This window comes from Lactuca virosa, chromosome 3 (genome assembly GCF_052849685.1).
Source record: "Lactuca virosa cultivar CGN04683 chromosome 3, Lactuca_virosa_CGN04683_v6, whole genome shotgun sequence".
Taxonomy (NCBI): Eukaryota; Viridiplantae; Streptophyta; class Magnoliopsida; order Asterales; family Asteraceae; genus Lactuca; species Lactuca virosa.
The window spans coordinates 205,259,867-205,275,238 of NC_136428.1; the positions used below are offsets into that span (position 1 = coordinate 205,259,867).

The 15,372-nt window shown below is 34.4% G+C and overlaps 1 long non-coding RNA gene across 1 annotated transcript; it reads right to left on the reverse strand.

The window, feature by feature from the left end:
• Positions 1-8,450: 8,450 nt before the first annotated feature.
• Positions 8,451-9,093, reverse strand: LOC145162806 (uncharacterized). Its single transcript, XR_013739347.1, has 2 exons — positions 8,985-9,093; positions 8,451-8,691 (listed from the first exon to the last, which is right to left on the reverse strand). It is a non-coding gene; the product is annotated as an uncharacterized LOC145162806 (long non-coding RNA).
• Positions 9,094-15,372: the final 6,279 nt, after the last annotated feature.

Consider the following 15,372-nt stretch of genomic DNA (forward strand, 5'->3'; position numbering starts at 1 on the left):
TAGTCCATGAAGGTTAACCCATGGAGCATAAGAATGTGAAAAGTCATGGAGCATTAGGGTTTACAAAGTGTAACCCTAACATTTGCCACATTATAAATAGGAACCCCCTATGCCAAAATCGGCTAGACACTTGTTGGAATCAAGATACTTATTCTCTTAAAGCCTCCTCTTGCATATTGGTGTTTGTGAACCATTAGAGGCATCACACTTGAGGTGCTAAAGCTTTCAAAGGTCAAGAACTCTACCCTACTCAAGAGGTAAGCATCCAAACTAATGTTTTATGTTATATAGCTTCACTGGTATACTAGTTAGGGTGAATGCTTCGGAAAAACAAATTGCATGTATAATTAGAGAAAACATAGATCCAAAGCATTTAGGGTTCCATGTGCACCATAGGAGTGTTATAGTGCTCAAAACCCAACAGTCTCTCTCTTCTAATCTCCATACCCAACATTTTCTTGGAAATTGCCATGTCTTTCATCTCGAACTCTTTACTAAGTTGAGATTTCAGCCAATCTATTTGCACCTTGCTCTTCAAAGCAATAAGCATGCCATCGACATACAAAAATAGATAAATATACCTACCTCCATGAAGCTTGCACATGTAAACAAAACAATCATACAGACTTATGGAGAACTCATGCTTTAGCATGAAAGAGTCTAATCGCTTGTACCACTGTCGGGGAGATTGCTTCAATCAATATAGTGATTTCCTCAAGTGACATACTTGAATTTCTTTATCAATACCCTTAAATCCCTCAGGTTGACTCATATAGATTTCCTCATCCAATTCTCAATGTAAGAAAGTTGTTTATACATCGAGTTGTTCCAGCTGCAAATCACCATGAGCAACAATACTCAACAACACCCAGACGGAAGTGTGTTGCACTACCAGAGAAAATATCTCATTGTAGTCTACTCCCTCCTTTTATGCAAACCCCTTTGCTACTAGTCTTGCCTTGTATCTTGTAACACCGAGAAAATATCTCATTGTAGTCTACTCCCTCCTTTTCTACTGTCACATCAATGTCTTTTAATCTGATCTACACCTATCAAATTTTCCGACGTGTTCCCAGATTGAAGAACTTTCATCTATTTTGCAAGTAAACAACTTGTACTTCAAATAGATCCCGTTTGTAAGAGTCTTCTTCATGAAATTTGCCTCCAGCTTTTTCCACACCGCAGTTGCCGATTCCACATTACTTACCAAGAAAGTGACATCTCTTTCAAGGCATAAAATGATCGATGCCCGTGCTTCAAGATCTAACTCCTCCCAATCCTAATCGTATATATCTTTGTGTGTCATTATCTTACCCGCTAAAGCCTTATGTAACTTCAGTGAGATTAGTCAATTTTTCATTTGCATCCTCCAATAAGAAAAATCATTCTTCTCATTAAGCTTCTTTAGTTCATACTTCCCAACTTTAACCGTTCCACTCGCAGATGTCATTTACCCGCTTGTTTCAGAATCTGTCTCTCTCATGACTTTTATCATACACCTTGTGTGCAGAAAACAAAATACCACCTAACTACCTCAAATTTGAGCTCTACCACCTGGATTTGATATTAAGCTCTGATACCAATTAATGTTCCAACAAAAACAATGCAGAAAACAAAGAAATGGATAGCAACTAACATTTTTTAATAAGATTCCCATTTTTGCCCTTTGGACCCAAAATCAAACAATGACAACAACGATGAAATGAACATAAATAATAAAAGAAAAAGAGATTTAAGTGGTTCAACAAATTTGCCTACATCCAAATCAGAAGAGAGAGATTTTTGTATTAGGTTAAGTAATTGACCTCACTTTTCCCTCTACAATATGTGATGTTCTTCTTACTCTCTAACCCTACCTCTCTTCACTGAATATGTTACACTAGTCAAAATAGGTCAATAACAATCACATGTGATTATGTCAATCAAGTAATGTGATTTTGTTAAACTAGTAATGTGATAAACTTAGTATGTAATTCATGAAAAATTCTAAGACAAGTATGAACTATCACACATACTTTATGATACAACTCAAAGTATACGTCCATACGATTCCAAAAATATATAGAACGTTTAAATCTAACTTCGCATGAAGAAGTTATGATAAACTCTAACACTATAAATCTTTATAACAAGAGAAATTTAAATAAGACTTATAATTAGCTATTTGAGTCTATGATAAAGTTGTAGTACTCGGAAATACATACGCGTGGATATAAAGAACGTCAAAAACGGAGTTTGTATGCAAAAGTTATGACCTTCCGAAGATACGGTTGTCTGAGAGCATGACACGTCTACGTTTAAGGCTCAAGACGTAAGCATGATTTCTCACGACGTGAGGAGTCAAAAGGACACTAATCGAAACTAGAAAACACCTGGGAAGGCTACGAGATAACTCATGGAAGCTCACGACGTGTGCATGTGAGGCTCACGACGTGAGAGAGCCAAAATCAGCCTATAAATAGCGATCAAAGCTCATTCAATCATTACACCTTTTCCTTTCATTCTCTCTCGTTTTCGAAGGCCGTTCTACTTCCCGAGCCCGACGTTCACGAATCGCTGACCGTTTCTAGTTAGATTCTAACCGCAATCACACTCAAGGTGAGTTCATACCCCTACATTTTCATGTCTTTTTCCATGTTTTAGGGGGGGAATACATGTAAAACACGAGGAAACCTGTGTTAAAGTACAAACTATTGTTATTGTTTTCTTACAATTTATATAACTATTACACGAAAACATCAAATATGCGAAATAACGTTACTACTAAAGTGCAAACATTTACATGCACAATATGTTAAAACGCAACGGTTTTCATTTCAACAAAACATACATTTTAAACTATAGTAGGTATAGTTTGGAAACATTCACTTTATTTTACCTTTTCGGGGAAAAGAAACGATTATATAAAAAGACGATTATTTTTATATTTTATAAACATAACGAAAGGGGTAACAGTTACACATACAAACATTTTCATTACAAAAACATGTATCTCGTTGAATAAATTTGTGAGACATTGTCTTCGCCATACCTACTAAGGTATACACGGAAGTCCTGTTTTATAACCAGAGTCTCCTATCAGAGAGTGTGATACTTGTGTATAGATCTATACGAGACTGATGATCCCGGACCCTGCTTACTAGCTACAGCCAGACCGGCAAGTTATGGGTGACAAATGTCATAACTTTTCGACGCCCGAAGAAAATCGATGCAGACATTTCATTAATAGCACGGTTATGAAAACTCACATGGGAAAACGACAATAAGTGTATTTTTACGTGAAAACACATCTCTTCAAACGGTTTTATATACGAATAAAACTACATATTACTAATTTAAGTATGGCAAAGTACTTGTATTTTTCGGTCTTGTAACATTTAAGACTACAATTCATTTCTAGGGAAAATATAGGATTTTCTGGAACGAACACCCTTATTTTACAAGTAAACGACTTACATTTCAATTATTAGATAATATAGGATTTTATGGAAACAAAGACGATTACTTACATTTCGCTTAGGACCATTATGGTTAAGTCTGTGATTACCAAGTGAATACGTTTGGGTTATATACAATGAAGATCTGATAGGCAGTGGAATGTGTGAATTCAGCCTTACTTCATGTTCCTTGTTTGGTTGTGGGCTTAGGGCGGAACCACACATTCGACTGTCCGTTCGATCTCTGATTATATATAACTTGTATGCACTAAGTAATCATAGTAGGAATTGGTATTGGTCACATTACTTATATGAATTTAAATCGTCATATTTCATATTTTAAGCATAAGAAACTTATACATTTTGGTCTTAAGGCCTAAGACTACTTTTTATTTTACTAAAGAAAATATTGGATTTTCTGGAGGAACACACTGACATTTTCAAAGAACAAAGACTATACTTTCTAAAACAAAAAATGCTTATGAACTCACCAACTTAAATGTTGATACACTTTCAAAACCACTTGTATTCTCAGGGAACCAGTAGACAGGTACACACACAGGTTTTGAGAAGACTGAGTATAGTAGCATTACGTCTTATTTTTTGTTATATACTTTTAGTGTCATACACAAAATGTTGTGAACACAATGTAAATTATATATTTTCAATATGATGGTTGTTGCTTTGATTACTATTATTTATTGTTATGATACTGTACATGACGTCCTCTGCCCCCGAACGTTTCCGCCGTTCTGGTTTGGGGTGTGACACAATATTACATAACAAGAGTACATGGGCCTTTTAACTTTGGGTCAAAACAATATGGATAGAAACTTATGTTACTAGGCTGGGCTGACTCAAGCTCACTAGAGCTGTCTCAAGCTTACTAGATAGACCACTTGAGCTCACCACTACAGCTAGAGCTGGCTACCAACACAACTTATAACATTTGTCAATAGTGTATACATCAAATTTTCAATGAGTTTGTTTGTAGCTATGGTATTGTTGCTATTACTGTTATAGTTTCGATTCTGATCCGGATTTTGATTAGTTTTAGCAAGGAATGCAATAGTTTGTTGAGATTGATTTTTGTTTCTCTTCTTGAACAACCAAATAGAAAACACGATCTATAGATGGAAGAGGATCCATAAGAAGTATCTGACCTATGGTTTAAGAGAAGGAACCATTCATCCCCTTAAATTTATAAGTTCTCTTCGGATTTGGAATATTATTGGGCCATTGCTCTATTGGAGGTATTTGAGTTGAATAGGAGGACATGATTACAAATTTGATCAAATCAGAAGATAGAACAAAAATTCAAAAGAAACAAAAGTGAATTGGATAACGAAAGAAGAATTCACAAGAAACAATTTGTGAATCGGTTGAAAAAAAATCAAAAGAACAATTTGTGAATTGAAGAAATAAATCAATGAAGAGGATTTCGTAATTTGATGAACAAAAGATTGGTTCAAACCAAAGAACAGAGAAATTGAAAAGCGGATTGAGTGTCATTCTGCTCTGATACCATATTACAATTCATTGGAGAGGAATGAATTGATCAAACAAACTATTACATCTTGTACAAAAAAAGAAAAGAAACAAACAACTAATAGCTAACTAACTCACTTAACTAACTATCATAAAATTACAATTAAGCCCTTATAGTTTAATATCTCCAATATATATAAACTAGGGTCGTCAAAATATATTTATACTATGGTTTCCTTTTATTGTTTAATTTGGTTTTATTTAGGTTTTGTGTATCCGAAGATTCATAAGTACAATTTTTATATTGTTTGTCTATGTTATTTTATAAGGCGTTGCATCCGTATAAAAGGCTTTCCAAATATACCTACCAAACCATTAACATATAAAGTTGTGTTTTCTTAAATAAAAAAATAAGATGAATGAAAAATTAGTATTCATAAAACATTAGTTTCCATATTGAGTAACACTCAATAATGAAATTTTAAAGAATTCCAAAACATTATCCATACCCATACAATTTCATCATAACTTACTACTTCCTGTTTGGTTTATAAATCCATTAAACATATTGAAATGTATTTGTTTTTTAATACGTTTACAAGGGAAATTTGGTCTTTCAACGAAAAATTAAGAATGAAATTCGGTTCTTACCAGACGCCCGTAGGAATGATGAAATATCTTAAACATGGATTTGAAGGAATCTCTCTTAATTCAATTTCGTTGATACCACAGAATGGAATTTGAGATTCCAATTCCTTCGAATTCCGCAAACCAAACACACCAAGGATGTCTGAACAACAGTTAATGGGATAATTGAATAGAAAAAACGGCCTAATACAGAGATGAATGAAACACAAAAACAATCTTATGACTTTTCAAAAGCATCTGCTTGGTTCTTTTATTTTTATTTTTTTTCTGAAAATACCAATACTACATATGTATTTTTCTTATGATATTGACCATAAAACCAAGTTTTATTAATCTAAATCAAAAGCTTGAACATATTTAGTGGATCTATTACAGAATTATTATGCTTCCAAAAAGTGAATAGAAACCTCAATATCCAGTTTTTAATGTCAAAGTTATTGTGCTTCAAATTATTGATTTCTTATTTGTTTCTTAAAAAAAGTCTGAGAATTTCACAAAAGAACATGTTATGAATCTTGAATGTAATATATACATATGAAAAAACTCTAAGATTGGTCCCTATGGTATTAAAAAAACTTCAGATGGGGTTCAAAAACTTTCCCACTTGCATAGAAGGTCCAAAATCAGGGTTTCTCCCTGTTTTTGGCCGAAAAAAGCTTGAAAAGACAATTATGCCCTTACATTTTTTTCCCTTTTTCTGTAATTATTTTAATGCTATTTTGATTTAAGAAAAAAAAAATAAAAAAAGGAATAGGAGCCACCACCCACCCCCACTGTACTCTCTCTGTATTCTCTCTCTCTCTCTCTCTCTCTCTTTCTCTCTCTCTCTCTCTCTTTCTCACACACACACACACACATACACATACTTTGTCTTCTTCCCTATTGAAACGCATTGAAGCTTAAACAAACACTTTACAGATACATACATAAACCTCAACTCTTAAAAAAACACACACCTACAACTAAAAAAAATACACATACAACTACAAGTCAAAACACATGCATACATACACACACACCCATTTTTAAACACACATCAGCAACCTACCCCCACTGTCGACCTCAATTGACTCTGAAGACGATGGTGGCGCCTCCTGCGTCATCGGGTTCATTAAATCCGTTGTCAAGTCATTCACACCCTGTCTTCTGTTTGAAATGGTTGTCCTGCTCATATATTTACAAACAACAATCACAAATTTTGGGAATTGATCAATATGAAAGTTAGGGTTCTATATTACTGGATCAGCTGATAATGAATTCAAGAAAATTGATGAGTCTAAGAGCATTCTTCAAGAAGGGAATTCATTTCACCCACATGCTTCGTGAAGATCTGAAGTAGAGTCCACTAATCATCTCTATCGACTAATATTTCCAACTCCTCACACTCCTTAATTTGTTCATTTGTCAATACATCTCCGACTCCATTCTTCAAATTCAATGAGTACGATGTCGTTATTGTTATTTATTAGGGTTTAGGACCAAGACCTTTCGGGTTTATCAATTACGATTTAGGCAATATCTATATATTCTTATGTAATTGTCTTTTCAAAATCAAAAAATCAATTATGTGACATGGTATTAGAGCTCTAGGTTAATACCCTGCTTCAAACCACAACCCACAACCACCGCCTTCCACCTCCGGTGACCTTCTCTAATAGTCGTCGGAAGTGCCTTCTTTATGTTCCATATTTTTCATTTTCTTTTCTTTTCAGCCTAAATAATAAAACAATCACTGACACCAAACTAGAGCTCTTTCATCGGTTTCTTCCACGACCTCGTCCACTTCTACCTCCTCCTCATATGACCATGGCTTCTGAGCCTTCTGCCTCCACCTCGACTAGCCACTTCTTTGGATCTCTTTTCCATTTCATCCCCTTCTGATGTTGTTGTTTCCTCCCTCCGATGACACCTTCTCTGTCGGGCAGCCTCTGATATGTAGTTGTTTCTTTCTCTATCAACATTCCAGTTGCCGATCTCGCCGGAATTGGCTCTGTCTGCCACAGCTTGAGACCTCTTTCTTTCTTGTTGGCTTTCCCCAGACTCCTCTACTGCTGGTTGCATGATCATCACCACCGCCGCAATTCTTCTCTTTTTCTACAATGGAATTTATGGATGCGGCTTCTTCTCTCTTCTTCTTCAATGATCTGTCGATGTTATTCGCCATTATTAGAGCTCTACCATCACCGATGTCGCTATCATCATCTAGTTTTTATGTTTTCTTCGTTAGTTTATTTTTCCAGTTTAATCGTCTCCACCCGATCAGACCATGGGGGGATGGTAGTGAATAGGGTTTAAGCCCAACCCTTTAGGTTTTAGCCATTAGGCTTTAGGTATTCGCTATATATTCTTATGTAATTGTCTTTTGAGAATGAATAAATCAACTATGTAACAATTATTTCCAAGGGTGATTAGTAGCAGAAGAGGGGAAAGCCCAATGAGAGACGCTGACGGAGAAAGCAATTTTAGCGTCTTCAACTTTAATGGAGACCGAGCTAACAGTGAGTCCGTAGGAGGCTGTGAAGTTGTGGCAGTCAGTACGGGAAAAGGTCGGGATAAAAATGGTGGTGGCGGAGTAAATGTAGGGGGAATAAGGAGCAATGAAGAGAAAGTGGAGTTGGTCGGAGGGGAGGAGGTAGCTAGATCGGAGTTCTGAACGATGGGCATGCCAAGGCACCGTGAGAAACGTTGGGCGGTGTTGGTGGCTTCGGAGCACCAGAACTCAATGTGGTGGAATCATTTGACTGAGAACTCATTCAATGTTTTTTGAATACTACAGGACCATTCTTGTAGTGGTGTGTGTGTGTGTATATATATATATATATATATATATATATATATATATATATATATATATAAAAGAGTAGATCGAACACCAAGTTTGACATAAACTTTTTATTGATATTAAATACGGCATAGAAATCAGGTTATGTGATTGTGTACATAGATAGTATTATTGTTCAAGCAGACGCGTTCTTACAGCGACAAGCTTTTCAGTTACATTTGGGATCAAACACTTGTTTTGCGCAGAATTTTTTACGGTCCTCTAGAGTCTGACAATTTGACTTCGGGATACCAATTACACAAACCACTGCTTTTGTTGGATTCATAAAAGTCTCATCTGTAACAAACAAAACAATCAATCACCATTTGTATTTATTTAATATTTATTCTCTCAAAATCACACACATTAACTCATCATTTTCATCTCAAGAACAAAAATACGGAGTTGGAACAAACAAGGACTATACTTTCTATCTAACTAATATCTCATTTAGTCTGTTACCTGCAATTCTAAAATCATCATTAATCATCTACTTTCCATAATAATAATTAAAAACACAACTTAAAAAATCTTCATATATCAACATATATGTGTAACAAAAATGGTAAAACAGGAATAAAGTAAAATGCCTGTAGCAAAGAGAGTAAGGAGCAGCATCAACACAAACAACCGTAAGTTTTTTCCCATTATCATATCGAATAATATATGTATATTTAAAGAAACCACAAATATCTCCCCTTATATAGGTAAACACCACCTATGGATAATTAATTATTGGCAATTTATTCACGTTTTCAAATTAGGTGTTTGAAAAATCTAGTCATCCACAAAAAAAAATTCTATTCCAATCTAACATCACGAGACCTAAATTCAAAGTTTAAAACTTCAAACAATTATATAATTTCAGAAATTTAACAAAATCACATAAAACTGACTTCATAATTAGATATTTACAAACACGCTTTACAATTTAAGAACATAATTTTTACAAACAATCATATGTGTTTATATAAAGATATAAAGCATTAGAAAATATTAAGTAATAAAAATTAGGTCTTTTAAAATTACCAAAAAAAAGTTAGGTTAAAACCTAACTGGATTTGACAAATAACCGATCAATTACAATTACATAATCAAATATAATACGTTTCACAAAAATCCTATAAAATCAACAACAATTGATTTTAAACATCTTTAAATCGTAATCTCATTAACTCTTGAGTTGGTCTCCTGACTCTATTTCTCCCGCTTATTCCTTCATCCAAAAATCGTTCTTGAAAAACAGGAATTTAAATTACACACTATTCTATTATCCTAATAAAATAAATCAGCAGCTTTAATTTCATAAAAAAAAATTGAAAGCATGACCCAATTACTTTTGTTTGATTTTAACATTCTTTTTCATTCAAAAAAAATCATTGAATGTCCATTAGTATTTATTGCACAAGTTACCTTTTGGCCACCATTATATGGGGCAGTATCACGCAATTGTTTAAATTGCTCTGTTGTAATTGGTGTAATATGCTTCCATGATTTTGGTTTCGTTATCTTTTTATTAAAAAAGGAAAGTGACATAGTATAGGGTAGAGATAGATTAACCAAAAACAACTTTAAATACCGAAGAAAATAATTTCACAATAGTTTATAATAAGAAGTGCACATTTGATATAAGAAATAAGTAATAATAGGTCATAAACCTTTTTTTTTAAATACTCAAAGGTACTCCCTTAAAAAGTAGATTACTATCTCATGAAAAAACAAAGTTATTTTAGAAAAAGTGCAACTCTGTCATTTTCTGCCTTGATCAATATTTAAGACAATTTGTTTGTTATGCTTGTTAGTTTTGATGAGAATTTATATTTTCAAAACTTTATTGCTATTGAATTTAATTCATTAATGTGTTATGAATTCGAATTATGTTTGTTCTATGACAATTTTCTTACTATATGCCTGTTTGTGTGTAAATAGTAATGTACCCACTAAAACTAGGATGCTAAAATTGTCTAACACATAAATAAACAAACCAAAATATCTTCCTAAAATGGTATAAACACGTGTCGATGTAAAAATTGTAAACCCAAAGACCCAGATTCGTTATATTTGCGTGTTTTTAGGTAAATAGTATGTCAATTCTTTTATTTGATTTCACTATCTATTTACCAAGTATTTTATTTGTATACTTAGATATAGGTCGATATTTCATCAAGTATTTGGTTATATATACTTTCTCAAATTTTGGAAATATGTAAAATCTAAGTTCTAAAAACGTTCATCTGTTCATCTCATACTGTTTTCACCATGAACAATCTAGGAATTGCCCACAATCTAGGAACAAGTTTTGAACGTTTTTTTTTAAGAGGGATTTTGAAAAATCTATAAGTATTCTAAGAAAGTTACAAACCTTTTTCTGAATAATCCCTCTTCGATTTCACCCTCTTCTTCGCCTGACTCTGAGTCACTGATGTTAGGGTGCAAAGTCACTCTTGGATGTAGTGTTTTAGGCTTACCCTCTTGTATGTGTAAATGGGTTGAGTCTTTCCTATAAATAGGAAGTGAGTGACTCCCATTATGGAGGGAACCATTTGGAGTGTTAGACTAGAGAGAGAAACTTTGTACAAACTCATTTGTATATTCTTTCTAGATCTAATATGATCTTACATAGATTTATTTACTCCTTGTGTTCTTGATTTTACATGATGATTCACTAGATCTTTCTAATTCCGCACATGCCATCATAATCAACACCACTACAATTGGTATCAGAGCGGGTGTTCTTGATTTGATCAAGAATTGATCCATGGTGGCAATCTTGATTTGGTGATTCTTCATTGTGTTTTGATCTTCGTGATTTAGAGAGTTTTTGGATTCTAGAAATCGAATTCATCTTTGATTCTATTCAAAATTCGATTTTCTTCACTAGAATTCAAGTGAATTTTACTTTCTCTCTCTAGAAAACCCATTCAAAATCACTTTCTATCTCTAGAAATCTTCAAGTTCTAGTGATCAAAAATGGCGGTTTACTTGGAGTATGATTCTTGGATTGTGATCGTTAAAGATGTCAAATACAAAATCGGTTTAGAACAATTCATTGGATTAATATTGAAAGGCTTGATGATTTCATGGGATACTTTGATTTCTTATGGAGGTTTGAAGGATGATCATGGAGGATTGATTTTTCAACCACTTTCAAAGATTGAATGCTTGACTAAAGTTTGCCATAACTTGACGAATGAGAGAGATAAAAATGAAGGAAAGGAAAAAGAATTGTTTGATAAGTATTTCATTTCTCTTATTGATAACCCAAGTGATCTTCATGCTCTTATGTTTGTTGAAGATGTTCTTGATGATCATCATGTTCTTGATGTTCTTGATGTTCAAGAAAAAGGAGTTCAAGTTGATTTTCATGATGAAAAAGTTTTTTGCTCGATTGGAGTTAAAACCGATGATATTTTGTGTTCTTGTGATTTGTTTGAAGGAATGATTCCTTATCGGAAGCCGGTGATCCAAGATATTCACAAGTATCAAACTCCAAAAGATTTGATTCAAACTCAAGAAGTTGTGGAAAGTGGGTTTGTTCATGAAACCAAGTCTTCAAGATGCAAAAAGATGAGAAAGAAAAAGAAGAAGAAGATTAAACGGAAGAACAAGCGGGTTTATTCACAAAAATCGTCGAATGTTGTTGTGAATCCGAAATCCGTGAAGCAAATTTGGGTTCCAAAGCAACAATCTCCAAAGGTAGCAATGAATTTGAAGTCAAAACCCAAAAGTATTGGTGGTTCTTTTGAAGATTTTCTTGGATCATTGAAGAACACGAAGAACGAGTTGTACATCTCGCATAATGGGTGGTACAATGTTCAAATTGGAGATTTTCTCATTCCAACAAAAGAACCAAGATCTTCTAAATTTGATTCGTTCGTTGAAAACGGAACTCGATTCGTCAAAAAGGTATCTCAAATTTTCAAATGGATTCCAAAACGTCCATGATTTTGATTCGTACTTTACGTTTTTCAATTTTTGATCAATTTTCCTCATTGGATCTAATCCGTTTCAACACCATTGTTGATCCAATTATTTTTGTTTAGATCAAATTTAAACCAAAATCAAAATTATTCTAAAAAATTTTGAGTTTTATTGTTCATTTATTGATTGATCTAATCCGGTTTGAAAATCATTTTCTATAAGTTTGTTACTGTTCATCCGGTTTATCATTGAGCTCAAATCAAGTCATTTACTGTTCATTTTTTTTGAGCCCAAAATGTTTAATCAGTCCGTTTTTTTTTATTCGAATTCACTGTTGAAGCACAAAGAATTCATTAATCGGATATGAAGCATTTCGTTTGTTCCTCATCACACGCTTACAGTGCTTGTACTATCAAATGTTCTTGTTCATACGAACTGATGATGATCGAAAGTTGCCATTCACATCAGATGTTCTTTGGGATCAATTTCGATTTTGACTGTTAGATTACTGAAATCGAAATCAAAGTTGAATGTTGTATTCTGGTTTTGATTTGAAATCGATTGCTGATTTAAGGTGTTTAAAGATAAATTCGACTGGTCACTGTGATTATTAGGAGTCGATTGATTTGTGTAGGGTGAAGGTCGATTTCGTCTTTTGATTTCACTCATTCTCAACTGATTTGGAAGTCAACACATATCAAACAGAAAGTCAAAATTGATTTTGCTTTTCCGATCAGTGACTTACGACTGTTAAATGGGTTGTTTGAAAATCGAACTCGTGTATGGAAAAGGTTGATTTGGTTTTTGATTTCGCGAGGTTGATTTGTGCGAGTTCGATTGATGCCGATTGGGGTCAATGAACGAACAGATGATGTATGTCGATTGTTGATTTGGAGTCAAAGATCGATTGTTAGATCTAATGAGAACGAATGGTGTTGAAATCGACTGTGTTAGATGGGTTCGAAATCAGTTTACAAGTTAAATTTTGGGGATAATAACGAATTTTTGGGCAAGTCGATGTCTTGATTTTATGATGGTGTTTGAAGAACGAACTGGGAAGATGAAGTTGTATTTTTGAACGAAAATTGTGATTTCGTTAATGGGTATTGTTTGGGAAGATGATTTTGATCGTGGATGTACGAAGGGTTCCTGGATGATTGTTGATTTGGGATCGATGGTCGATAGATGGGTTTAAGGAAATCGATTTTGGAGTCGGATTGTTTGGAATTGATAATAGTCGATGGGTTAGTGTTTGAAAGACGAAAGTTTTTGATGATTTTGGAAGAACCGTAAGAACGAATATTTGGGTTCGTGTTTGAAAAGTGAAGTGACTGGAATCGATTATTTTGATTTCGTTGATCGATGGTTTGGGGACGAATCTACAAGATTAATAGCTTGATGTCGACTTTGGAGCCAATGTTCGAAAAATTAGTGATGTGAAGTCAAGAATCGATGAATGAACGAAGTGTGTTGTTCTTTCAAACGAAAAACTGTAAGAACGAAATTATGATTCAGAGGTTGGATGATTAAGAGGTTACTGTTCATTAAGAGGCTTCGTTATGCTTCGATTTGGTGTGACAAATTTCGTGTGTTTGAATGAAGTTTCGTACGAAGTGAAGCCTGGATGATTTCGTACGAAGTGAACAATGGCTGGAAAAGTTTCGTTCATATGAACAACTGGATTCGTACGAATTGTGAAGATTTCGTACGAATTGGAAAGAAGAAATCCAAAGTTTCGTAAATGGCCCCTGAAATTTCGTTAGTTTAACACCTTTCCAGATTTTCGTACGAAGAAGACATGCTTTCGTACGAAGCGTTGCAAGTTTCGTATGTTTTAAAGTCAAATGGAGGAAGTTTCGAAAACAACCCCTAAACTTTCGAATGATTAGTAACTTTGACAAATGGCTTAAAGCTTCACAGTTTAGGCAAAACATTTCGTGTGAATCGAAGAACAGTGCTTAACTTTCAAAAATAGTCCCTGAGGTTTCGAACATTTGGCGGTTCATACCCAAATTCGAAAAAGGACTAATTTTTGCTGGAAATTGAAGATTGTGCATTTTTGGTCCCTGCAGTTTGTGCGAATTTATGCTTTATGCCCAGTTTCGTATATGGGATAGAATTTCGCATATTAGGCTGTTTTTGGCGCAACGGGTCCCTGCAGAATTCAGAAAGTTACATTTTTTACCCGGGTTTATGAAAAATCTTGCAACTTTCACCCAAAAAGTCAAAAATTTTCATAAATTGGAAATTTTTGGTGGCTTTTTCGTGATTGTTTTTCCGTGCAAGATTTTTGATGATTCATTTTTAGTACACATCAAGGGGGAGTATTGTGGAGTCTATTCCTCGGGCGCTTCTCACCCTTAATGGGTTTTATAATCATTTTTTGATTATAAAAAGGGGGAGAATGATGGGTATTCGAAGCTTCTCGGGTTTGTCAGATATTCTAGCGGATTTGAAGACCGATGTTACTTCGAGGGGAAGTTTGGTCTTGATCGCGCGAGCTCGTTGGATACTGAAGCCGGGACATCCAATCCTAACTTTGAGGGGGAGAATGTTAAGGTGCAAATTCACTCTTGGATGTAGTGTTTTAGGCTTACCCTCTTGTATGTGTAAATGGGTTGAGTCTTTCCTATAAATAGGAAGTGAGTGACTCCCATTATGGAGGGAACCATTTGGAGTGTTAGACTAGAGAGAGAAACTTTGTACAAACCCATTTGTATATTCTTTCTAGATCTAATATGAGCTTACACATATTTATTTACTCCTTGTGTTCTTGATTTTACATGATGATTCACTAGATCTTTCTAATTCCGCACATGCCATCATAATCAACACCACTACAACTGAGTCAAATCTTTCTGACATTCGGCTACACCTTTTACCTCTGCCTCTCAACAGACTCATACGCCTTCATCGATCGAACTCCGCCTATTCATTTGTGTAATTTAAAGTTCCACCACCAGCCGCCCTCACTACCTTCCGTTTGCCGCTGTTGTCGGCCTCTTGGCAGGTTGCAAAGTTTTTTCGGTCATTCTCCACATCTTCTTTGCACTTGAA